A 12,701-nucleotide genomic window follows, 5' to 3' on the forward strand; every position below is an offset into this window, starting at 1 on the left:
TAACTTATGTGTTAAAATGATATTTTAAATATATTGGCTTAAATGAAATATATTATTAAAATTAATTTGCCAGTTTTTCCATTCTTTAAATATAGCTACAAGAAAAAATTAAATTACATATGTGGGTCACATTATATTTCCACTGGATGGCACTGTACTGGGCCCCTCCCATTCCCAGAGTAAATTGGGAAAAGATGATCGATCATTCTATTCCCGTCATCATGGGAACAACCACTGTAAAACTCTTGGGGGATGTTGCGAGGGGAATAACCAGACCTGTCAATGTCAGGCATCACTTCAGACAGCTATGCTTTTAAGACAGGCAAACATATGCCCATGTAGTGGCCACTGAACCCTCAAAGGGAATGGTAGTAAGGGGACAACTTCACGCTGACTGTGTCTCTACAGATCCATTACTTGGTATTTTCTTTCATTTTGACCTCTGACCTTAGATTCTGCCTCTGACTACTGTCTCTGGATCTGGCACGTATTTGGACTTGAGGGAGTAGCCAGGGCCATTTTGAGTAATAACCTTTCAACATAGAACTGAGCCAAATGCCATTCGAGTGTGTGTGAGCAGGTTCAGGAACAAGAAGGTCCATATGTCACCTTATGGCTAGAGCACCAGCACTGGAGTTCTCTTTCCTGGCTGGTGTTGGATGCTAGATAGTGGCCCCCAACTACTCTGCCTCTGGATGAGAGATTTATATTCTCTTATACGCCTGATGGAAATTAGGAATCTGTGCAGTAGAAAACTTACCCCACTCCATCCTATGGGCCAGGAGGTATCTGGAGGATACCGGTGGAGGCTAGGAAAACCTAGAGCCAAAGGATGCTGCATTATGTGGGAGTGCTTGCTGAACACAAGTGCTGAGCCCTGGGAGTGCCAGTTGGAGTTTTAACCAGTAAGGGAATCAAAGCAGTAGAGACAGGGGTACAAGTGTTGGATGAAAACATTAGAAATCACTTTTTTAAAAAAACATTGTGCTGCATACTCCCACCAGCAATATCATAGAAAGGTCCCCTTCCTTCCTTTTTCTCTCCCTCCCTGCCTCACTTTCTTTTTTCTTTCTTTGTGCTGGGTCGTGAAGCTGCCAACATGTCTTTTCAATCTATCAGAGCCCTGATTTACACCACTCAGAAGTTTTGCATGGCTGTCACCTCATTAAGGTATTTATATCCTGGCAGAGCCTGAACTTGAATCTACCTTGAAGATGTAATTGTGTGTTGCTAATGTAATGGCTGGAATTGCCCATGCAAAGAGCAACATGAGAAAGGTCACTTGGAGGAATGCAAGGTCACAGAGCCATCTGAAGTGTGCTCAGGGTTGATTTGCTCATTTTCTCCAATCCCAGGGAGGAGAAGTCTCATGATGGCAGGTAGGGCTTGCACAGGGGAATGGCTGCTGCATGAGCTAGTGCAGATGGGAACAGAGAGGAGTTTATTGTGTTTTCCAAATAGCTTAAAGCCTCAGTGATGATCTGAGTACACACACAGCAATAACCCCAACCCAGATGCCCATGAGTATATATGAATCAATGATAGAGGTGGTTGCCTTTCCTCTAAAGATAGATTGCTGTTTCCCCAGCATTAGCAGATTTATCTGCAAAACAATATAGGAAAATATTTTTTTTCAGAAATATATATAAAATTCAGGCCTGCATTTGATATACTTCCCAGATTCCTTGAGGTATGTGGTGTGAGAGATGTGGCTGGATTGACCACTGTGATGCTTTTCTTCTTCTACCACAGAGGAAAGGAGTGGCCGATTGTGTTGTGGGGCCTTCTGGCCCCCCCTAGATTATATGCAATTATGAGTTCAGTCAATACTTATTAAGCACATGCCATGAGATGTACCAGGTGCTGGGAATACAGCAGGAAATAAGAAAAGCATGGTGCCTACCCCTGTGCTCACTGACTAGCCAAGAAGGTAGGTAGTTAGAAATGATGTGCTAAGGTGCTGTCAAGAATAACACACCAGGGTGCCAGAGATGCATAAAGCACAGTGAAGGGACATCTCACTCAGACCAGGTGGCACAAGGAAAGCTTCTCAGAGGCAGAAGACTCTGCAAATTGTACATTTTTAGAATCGTAGAAGGGACCTTAGAATTCATTTCATCCAATACTTGCAACAGTGAAGAAATTGATGATTCAGAGGGCCGTTCCAAATGTGCTTTGGATTGTACTGGTGATAAGAACTTTTAGAGAAGAGGTTCTTTCCTATAATTATGCTAATTTAACTATAGCAGCAAGATTTACTGAAATAGCAATTGGGGCTTTGTTGTGAATGTTATGCAGTTTCCATACCCCACCAAGGCTTCTGTTTCCTAACTCAAGGAGCTTCTGCAGGAAGCAGAAGTTCCTAGCTCCCCCAGGAGACAATGGCTGTCCTGACTATTGTTTTGCCAAAGTCTGTGCTCCAGTGGAGAATGTGTAAGACAAGGGAAGAAGGTAGAGGCAAGTGTGTGGCATCTGGGAAGCTCAATACATTGAGGCTACCATTAGAAAGAGAAGATTTTAGAACATTTCCGAAGACCAGGAGGGAAAGAAAAGTTTTTGGGTTCATAGGGTAGTAGGTACCAGTGTCTGGCCCCTGAAGGTACTGTGGAGAGTGGCAGGATCTCAGGAGGAAATTACTCCTTGGGCGTCTCAAGAAGACTGAACTTGGTGGCTTGGACAGTCAGCCTTGGCCATGATCCCAGAGGAGATGCTCACCTTTGTGGGATTTCATGGGCTTGTACAATGATCATATTAGTGACGGGCCATGGACCGGAGGGCCATTATTGAATGATACTCGTTATGGCAGGTCTTTGAGGACTGCCAACCCTGAGTGAGGAAAGTATGCTCCAGTAGTGACTAAAGTTAAATTTGCTACCAATCTAGTGAGATGAGAACTCAGAGAAGATTAAATTTTATTTCAAGAGATAAAAATAATATGAAATGTCTTATGTCCCATGTTGTAGAATAAAAGTTATACCTGCTACACATGAGGATCTCATCTAGGACTGCTAAGAATCCCAGTGCAGAACATTTCTGTCCACAGATTGATTACCGCCCCAGCAGTGAGACCAATTGGTTTTGAGAAAATGGCTGTTTCCCTATTGGAAAACTGGTGGGCAGAGATGAGTGTGAACTCTCAGAAGTCACAGCTGATTTGGGGGAACACTGTGTACTAGTGGTAAAACTGAGTTTGAAAGAGTACTGTAGAATGCTTTAAACCTTTGGGTTAATACGGGGAGGCTTATACAGTGTTTGGAAGGAAGAAAACACAGTTTAGCTTTGTTAGATTACACTGACAATATTAATTTCTCTGAAATTCCCAAGAGAATGCAAAGACACGGAAGGAGAAATTTAAGGCCCCGTCTCTGATATTATTTTTAAAAACAAATAAAATGTAACCTCTTTTCAGGATACAGAGACATCAGAAACTAATATTACCAGAGTCTCTAGTAAGAGAACTCTCCATTTCCCAATGGTCACGAGGGGTAGGGAGCAGATATCCATGGGTGATTTTAATGTCATTCTGTCCATGGGTCTTTCCAGTTTGGGACACATGGAATCTTAAAACAGAAGAGGCCTGCATCCCACTAAGGAAATGTGGGCCAAGTATGATTATGACAGATAATTCATGCTGTGCTCCTTAATGGAAAGGGTTATAGCTGCAGACTCCAGGTTCCACCAAAGGGGCCCAGAGAAGTCTAAATTAATATAGGGATCCCTCCACCCTATACACAGAAGTTTGGCTCAGAACCTGGGTCAGGGTGATGACTTAGAAGATGTAGAGTGCATGGTTGAACATTTGATGGGATAGACTCAGTTATTTATGCAAAAAAAAATATTTATTGAACACCTGTTGTGTAATAAATGCTCTTCTAGGTTCTGGAGATACAACAGTACACAACATAGGCAAACCTCTCTGCCATCACAAAGTGTGGAAGATTGTATTTTCCAAAAATGACTCGATATTGTTAAGATATCAGTTCCCCCCAACTTGATGTCTGTGCAATCCAAATAAAAATCTCAGCAAGATTATGTTATGGATATTGACAAACTGATTCTAAAGTTTATATGGAGAGGCATAAGATTCAGAATAGACAACAGAATACTGAAGAAGAGCAAAGTCAGAGAATTGGTACTACCAATATTAGGTACAATAATCAAGATGGTGTGGTATTGATGAAAAAAAAATAGACAAATAGATCAGCTGAACAGAATAGAGAACCCAGAAATAGCCCCACACAAATACAGTCAGCCGATCTTTGACAAAAGAACAAAGGCAATTCAATGGAGAAAGAATTGTCGTTTCAACAAATAGTGTTGGAACAACAGGATATCCACATTCAAAAAAAACAGAATCTAGGACTGATCTTACACCTAACACAACAATTCATTCAAAGTGGATCATAGGCCTAAATATAAAATACAAAAATATAAAACTTCTAGAAGTTAACATAGGAGAAAATCTAGATGACCTTGGGTTTGGTGATGAGTTTTTACATATAACATCAAAAGTATGACCCATGAAAGAAGAAAATGGATTGACTGTAGTTCACTAAAATTTAAAACTTTGCTCTGTGAGATACACTGTTAACAGAATAAAAAGACAAGCTAAAGGCTAGCAAAACCCCTATCTTATAAAGGACTTGTGTCTAAAATATACAAAAAACTCTTTAAACTCAAAAATAAGAAAACCTACAACTTAATTAAAAAATTGACAAAAGATTTGAACAAACACCTCACAAAAGAGTATATACATATGACAAGTATATGAAAAGATGCTCAATGTTATATGTCTTTGGGGGATTACAAACCAAAACAACAGTAAGGTATCACTATAAACCTATAATGGCTAAAGATCTAAAAACATGGACAACACCAAATTCTGGTAAGGATGTGGAGCAACAGGAACTCTCATTTACTGCTGGTGGGAATACAAAATGTCATAGCCACTTTGGAAGACAGTTTGTTACAAAGCTAAACATAGTCTTGCCATATGATCCGATAATTGTGCTCCTAGGTATTAATCCAAATGAGTTGAAATATTATGTCTACCTTAAAACCTACACATGAATGTTTACAGCAGCGTTTTTTATAACTGCCCCAAACTGGAAGCAACCAAGATGTCCTTTAAAAGGTGAATGGATTAACAAATTGTTGTACATCCATACAATGGAATATTATTAGGTAATAAAAAGAAATGAGCTCTCAAGCTGTGAAAAAACATGGAAGAAACTTAAATGCATATTTCTTAGTTAAAGAAGCCAGTCTGAAAAGGCTGCACATTGTATGATTCCAACTGTATGACATTCTGGAAAATTTACCATGTTGTAAGGAAGTCTCAGCTACATGGAGGCGTCATATGATGATGTTTTAGTAAACATTGCCAGCTAATGTCCCAGATGACAGACAGCATCAACTACTAGATATATGAGTATATGAACCTTTAGATAATTAGGGATCAGCTGTCAAAATACCCTCAGCCTTCTAGAATTCCATCTCAGGACTCAGATGTCCTCACTATGCCCTTACTGAACTCCTGATCCATAGACTCCACATAATAAAAACTTGTTTTGTATCACTAAATGGTGGACTAATTTATAATAAATAACTGGACCTTATATCTTAATAACAATAGATAACTAGAACATATATCTTATATTCTTCTGGCTACCATTTCATTGGTAGAAAATTAACTCTTACATGGTGGCTGTCAGGGAAGACTCAGATAAAAACAAAAGAAAAGAGGTTTACTTGCAAAGAAGTGAAAGAAGGACTGGCTCTCCAATTACAAAAAACAAACAAACAAACAAACACCAAATGAACTGAATTCCTGTATTAGTTTCCTATGGCTGCTAAAACAGATGATCAAAAACATAGTGTTCTAAAACAACACTGATTTAATATCTTGAGTTCTGAAGGTCAAAAGTCCAAACTGGGTCTTATTAGGCTAAAATCAAAGTGCCAGCAGGGCTGCATTCCTTCTGGAGGCTCTAGGGGACAATCTATTTTCTTGTTGTTTTCTAACTTCTCAAGGCTACCCATGGCCCCATTCTTCCATGAGAAAAAAGAAGAGACTAAGCCGCTAATATTACTGTACCAGTGAGTAGAAAAGAAGCAAACAGAGCAACTTGCCAGCCATTGAGAACTGTAAATATTTCAAGATGAAATGAATTCGGAATTGGTAAAAAAGCATTTGATTAATAGCTTCAGAGATTGAAATCCTTCATCAGTATATTTACTGTTGTTAATAGACATGTATTGAACAGTGGCTATGCTCTAGTTAGGCTACAAATAAGAGTATTTAAAGACAGTTCCTCCCCCATGTATATAATTAAATGAGGTTGAAAAACAAGCCAAGCATAAATAAATGAGATGTATTAAGGGGAGAAGTAGGTGGGATTAGACTCAGCATGAATCAGAAGATTCTCGGAGCACTGCATATGCTCTGGGACTCAAAGTCTAAGGAAGGAAATGGGGAACTGACCCAAAAGAAAGCAGCGAAAATGAGAAAATGAGCTCTGAAGGAGAGTTAAATGCTTTGGATTGATTTTCCTGCAGAAAGAAAGGGTTCAGGTTTATGAGACTCCAGCTGTCCATCGCATACTCACACATCCATCCTCCTCTCAGCTATTTCTTTCTTTTCTGCTGTGGACACTTTGCAGTCAGTTTCCAGTTTTACCAGACTGCAAGTCCTCTGAGGACAAGAATCATATCTTTTTTTCCTGGTTTTATAATTATTTGACAGTCAGCAGTTAGTTCTCATCCACATTAACTGTAGATTTTTGAAAGTGGTGATAGATATGTAGGTAACCAATGTATAGAGCCTGTTCGGTGAATCTTCATCCTCATTGTTTTCTGGACAAATGCACTGTATACAATGCGGGACATTTCTTATTCCTTTGGCCTGGACAGCTTTGTTGTCTGGTGTCAATGTGCACATCTGGAGTTCCCGTCTCTTTCATGGCAAATTTCAGATCTCTTTGAGCGCCTGAGGGGCATGCTTCTTGAAACCTGCTCCATGGATGCGCTTGTGAATGTTGATGGTGTATTCTCTGGTCACCTTGTTGATAGCAGAATGGTCCATCTTCTTTTCATCATCCTTCTTTGCGGGGAGCCATTCTGCCAAGCCTAAATTGGAAGAAAGTGAATCATGTCTTATTTGTCTTTGAATCCACTGGTGCTGGTACAGAGTAAGGTGTTTACTGCATATTTGTTGGATTATTGAGTGATTTAGAGGGGAGGATGGATGTTAAGTGGCTAGGCCACAGCTGGCTCAGAGGAATGAGAAAGTACAGGCTATTTTTCACTACTTAAAAAAGTGTCCTGACACTTTGGGGGCAGGAGAGGGTAGTGGTTTGGATGTTCTATTGGACATCTGTTGGTTGCTCATCTAGCATCCACTTCTGCCCTGCCCTCTTTCCTGAGGCTGAGGTGAGGATTAATTCACCCTCAGCCAGTCAGTGTTATTTCTTGTTCCTTGCCTGGGTGTTGATCCCAGGTCCAAATTAATCAGCATATGGACATGCCTTGGCCCCTCTGACTTTTTCAGTTTGGTCCAAATCAGGGTAAAGCTTATTAACCTGCTCCAAGTTTTGGAGAAGAGAAGGTTCATGTTTTTCTCTTTTCCATGGGTGATATAGAACATGAATATTGTGTTGGAATCACTGTAACTACTTTGCTTCAGTCAGAGATGAAGCAAGTACATGGATAAGGGCAGATCTAGGGAAATGGAACAGAAGCCTGAATCAAATTGCACTGAAGACAGCTCTACATTATGCTTTCTATGTGAATCAGTACATTCCCTTCATGTTTAAGTCAGTTTGATTTGGATTTTATTAATATTCATAACACAATGCATGCTAAATGATTCAGCAGTAATTCTACTACCAAAGTTGGAAACTGAGAGGCAGTGGCATGATGGTTAGAAATTCAGGTCTGGCTCCACTGCTCCATCACCAGCACTAACACTGGGCAAGTTACTTGCACTTTCTGAGACTCAGTATTTATCATATGCAGGGTAGGTATAATAGCTTTTTGAGGATTAAATAAGATAATAGATGTTCACTGCTAAGTATATGAGAGCTCAGAAGAGTCGAGCACAGCAGTACTGACATAACTACACAACCTCGAAAGGTCCTGTCTGGGATTTCGAGTATAAAATGGCATGTCCTGAGTTATAATTGAACTTTCTTGTAACATTTCTCTTACTTAGGCTAGGCTCACTCACCTTAAGTTCTTTCTATCTACTTCTTAGGTCAAATAAACTCAAATGGCTTATTAATAACATTGTTCATTTTATTGTGCTTTACTAATTGTATTTTAGTCAGGATTCTCCACAAACACAGAACCAGTATATAGAGATGGAAATAGAGATAGAGCTATCTAGGTTTATTATAAGGAATTGGCTAACTAAATTAGGGAGGCTGAGAAGTCCCAGGATCTGCAGTCAGCAAGCTAAAGACCCAGGAAAGCTGGTAGTATAACTTCTACTTTGAGTTCAAAGACCAGATAACCAGGAGAGCTGATGGTATAAATTCCATTTGGAAGGCAGGAGAAATCCATTGTCCTAACTCAAGCCATCAGGCAGGTGAAGTTTCCTCATACTCAGTCTTTTTGTTCTATTCTGTTCTTCAACTGATTGGATGAGGCCCACCCACACTCAAGAGGACAATCTGTTTCACTCAGACTCTCATTTCAAATGTTACTATTATCTAGAGACACCCTCAAGGATATACCCAGAATAATGTTCGACCAAATATCTGGGTACCCAGTGGCACAGTCAAGGTGACACAATTAACTACTGCACTCAGTAATCCAAAAATATGTATTGAGTATCTCCTGTGTGCCAGGTATCGTTCAGTAAGCATTGGGGATATAGGAGTGGAAGAAGAAAAAAATCCCTCCTCTCACGAAGGCTTTTTTTTTTTTTATGAGTTTCTTCATAGGTTAGCAAGTTTACTTTTCTGTCTTATCTCATTTAATTCTCATAATCTGTGAAATTGTTTTGACAAGTATTATATCTTCACCATACAAAAGAGGAAATAGAGACACAGAGATTAATTTGTTGACTTGGTCAAGGTCATAGAACTCCTAAGTAGTAGAAACGAGACTAGACTTGAAGTATGTTGGATCAAATGTAATGCTGTTTTTACTACACTGGATTTTTTTAATGTACCTGTTTACCTGCAGAGAGCTGCAAAGTTGAGAAGAGTCAATTTACAGAATTACCTATTCCCATTCTGCAATGTGTTTAGGGACAGATGGTGTAATATGAATTGTCAAATCACATCAAATTGCTATTATTACTCATTTGACATCACAATCTAACAGCCTTTCATGCTTTTGTCCAATGGGCAACTGCATTTGAGAAGTACACTTGGGCTGGCATCAGTTGACCACTTAATTCTCAACCTAAGACAAGATCTTGCTTCATTCTAATGGCTCTCAAAATGTTGACATGCATGGGAGCACAAAACAGCACTCTTTCTTGTTTTTCCTTCCTTCTAAAACCACAAGAAATTATTTAAGGAAGTTTTAATGAAATGTATCTGTCACTTATTAAGATGGATGGCTGGAGTACAGTTTTCCATTACTGGAAATGGCAGAATCAAATTAGGAAATAACAGTCCTCAGCATCTTCTCCGACTGGCTTTTGCATAATGTGTTGGGAAAAATGCCACCTCGGCAGAAAACTGCTGTTGTGAAGAGCAAGGTTCTTTTCTCAAAGGGGTTATGTTTACCAGTGAGGTTCCTCTTTGACTTTGGTGGGTGAAATGGCTGAGCTTGAGAGTGAAGCTTCCTTGCCCTGGACACTTTTTGGTGTTTGGAGGTTGGAGGCTCAGAGTCATAGTCAAAGAGGCTCAAAGAAGCTCTTAAATTGTATATTTCCCAAAGTCAGAAGCGCTGGCTTTTGATTTGGTTTTCCAAGCATCAAATTTCTCATTTCTTACTGGGCCCAACAACACTCATTTAACAAATTCTGTGCTGGATGTCTTCTGTGTGGCCAGCACTCTTGATGCTGGGTGTACAGCAAGAACAAAACAGTGTGCCTGCTTTATGTTGTTACTACACAGTAAATAAAGTTCAGAAAGTGTTTCATGCTATCATGGAAATAAAGCAAAGCTACAAAGTATAGAGTAGGTGGAGGAGGGGTTTATTAGAAAGAATAAAATCTCTTTTACAAGTCATGAAATCCAAGCCCTTATTTCAGGATATCTATTGTATTTTTATGTCTCTGGGGGAAGCTGTGCAGTTGGCATTTTTGGTGGTGTTGTTAAAGGGTTTTTTTTACATCATTTAATTCATCTTTGATCTAAACACAGGAGTCTGTTTTTCAATAACCCAATAAATGATAGTGGACTAGTTACCTTTTCCTAAGTACATCTAGACTCAAATTTCATTTCTCCAGGAAGAAGTCAAATCAACTTGAAGTGTTTGTTAGTCTATATAGCCTTTCATTTAGACTATCATATAATAGCAAACATTTATTGATCCTCTACTATGCATCAAGCATGGTGGGAGGCACTGGGGAGAGAGCAGTGAACAAGGTGTAGAATATCAGAAGCACACCATTTATTTCCATGGCATGTTTTTGTTGTGACAAACTTACAGGCATGGGATTTTATCCTCTCAACCATCCTGCAGGGTAGGGAGGACAAGTATAATCAAGACATGGAAGTTTATGATTGTCATTAGTGCTTTTCTCTTAGTATTTCTGAGCATAACTCTTTTAAGTAGTTGTGCTGGTGTGACATGCTATGGCTAATGAAATATGAGGAATGATCATGTCACCTTTGAACAGAGGCTCTAAGAGAAACTTTCCTTTCCCACTTTTGTGGTCATCGTGGATGTTGGTGTGCCCATCACTGGCTCACTGAACAACCACTGTGAGCAAAGATCCCTTCTGCCCCACATTGGATTTACAGTGTGAATGAGAAACTAAACATTTGCCATATTAAGCTGCTGAATTTTGTGGTGTTCTAACTACCCCCAAACCTGGCCCCAACTAATACACGGTTGTATCTGATCACCTTTCCTCGCTGGAAACTTACTATCTTGTGAGGGAATTTAACATCTCAGAGGGAGTCCATCTCATTGATAGAAAGTTCTAATTTTGGGGATGTTTTTTCTTCAAAATTGAAATAAATCAGCTTTCCCATCATCCCCCCTGACTCCTCACTCTTCCCTGTGATATACCAAGGGATAAACCTACACTTCCTTCCACATGAATGCTCTTCACATAATAAGACACCTGTCATGTCTCTCAGATCTCTCTTCTCCAGGAGAAATATGACTGATCCCCTCAAACTGGTTCTTTGATGACAAGGTTCTCAGGTGCCTCATTCTTGTTTCCGGTCTCTAAATACACTCTAACTTAACAGTGTAGCTTTTAAATGAAGGAAATGATTATTTCAGATGTTTTATGACCATATCTACTATAATGAAACTTCTATTTTTTTATACTCAGTACTAAAGCTAAAAAAATTATTAAAAGATTTAGTAATCTTTTAAGACAAATTCAATCATATACTTCCTGCTTAAAACCCTTCGAAAGCTCCCCATCGTGTTTAAGATAAAGCGCTTATGAGACCCTAAGTGATCCTAACGCAGCCTACTTTTTCAGTTTTATCTTTCTCAAGTGTCCCTGTGTTAGTCATTGTCTGATTGCCCTGTGATCCATGCCTTCCCCTTCTCTGCTCTGTATTACAGTGGGACTGAAAGGATGCATTTCAGGGTTTCCACACTGGCTGGATTCCACCTAGATTTGGCCCACTGAAGACACTGGGGGGAGGGCACTTCTGCTCCCCACCACTCTGTCTTAGATGGTATCTCCAGAAGTGGCTACATTTCCTCTTTCTCCTTGTGGCTCCAGCTCCTGCCAGCCTGCTGTGTCCTTTTGGCTCCACTAATGTCAGGCAGTCACCACCATGCTGTGGCCTCTGCCAGACAGCTCCAGCTCTGGACTATGTTCATCTCAACTCTCTCCAGCTTCCTGCTGTTGCTGATCTCTGAATTGCTTCCTCATCTTTTGTTTATCTTCTCAGCTCTTCCTTTACAGTTAGAAAAAATTCCCTCTATTAAATTTCTTCTATTTTAAATACCTTGAGAGATTTCCATTTTCATGACTTACATTCTTCTAACACTCTTTTCTCAACCACAGTGAACATTTTTCAGTTCTTTTAATAAGCCATGTTCTCTCTTACATGTTTAAAACAGTTTTATCTCTTTTCTCCTATAAACATGACTGGCCTCTATCCATTCTTCAGTTCTCAGTGTAGGTGTCTTCTCTCTGGGTTCCCTTAGCACTCCATGCTCATTTTTATATCAGTACCTTCATTTACTGTTGACTTGATCATTTCTCTTTGGAATTATGAGCTCACGACAAGCAAGGGCCATATCTGCCTTATTCATTGTATTTCCAGAACCTAACCTAGTATCTGGCTCATAGAAAGTGCTCAATGAATAACTGAAGACTAAATGAATTAGTAGTATATGTAAAACATGGTTATGAACTCAGCATTATGTATTTTGAAAAGTGAAATGAGTGCCTTGATAACTATCAATAAAGTCTGGAAATTTGAAGGTGATGGGGAATGTTTTGGTGAGGACTTGTATTGTGGCTTTAATATGTACAGAGATATGTGACCTTGATTTATACTTTGGGTATCTGAGAGAGAAAAAACTTCTTGTTTTTTTTTTTT

The 12,701-nt window shown here is 39.5% G+C and overlaps 1 pseudogene; it reads right to left on the reverse strand.

Annotated features, from left to right (window-relative positions):
• Window positions 1–356: 356 nt before the first annotated feature.
• LOC120621539 (60S ribosomal protein L31-like) overlaps window positions 357–12,701 on the reverse strand; it is a 63,835-nt pseudogene continuing 51,490 nt past the window's right edge.

The sequence above is a fragment of the Pteropus medius genome, unplaced genomic scaffold (assembly GCF_902729225.1).
Source record: "Pteropus medius unplaced genomic scaffold, Ma_sr-lr_union100, whole genome shotgun sequence".
Lineage (NCBI taxonomy): Eukaryota > Metazoa > Chordata > Mammalia > Chiroptera > Pteropodidae > Pteropus > Pteropus medius.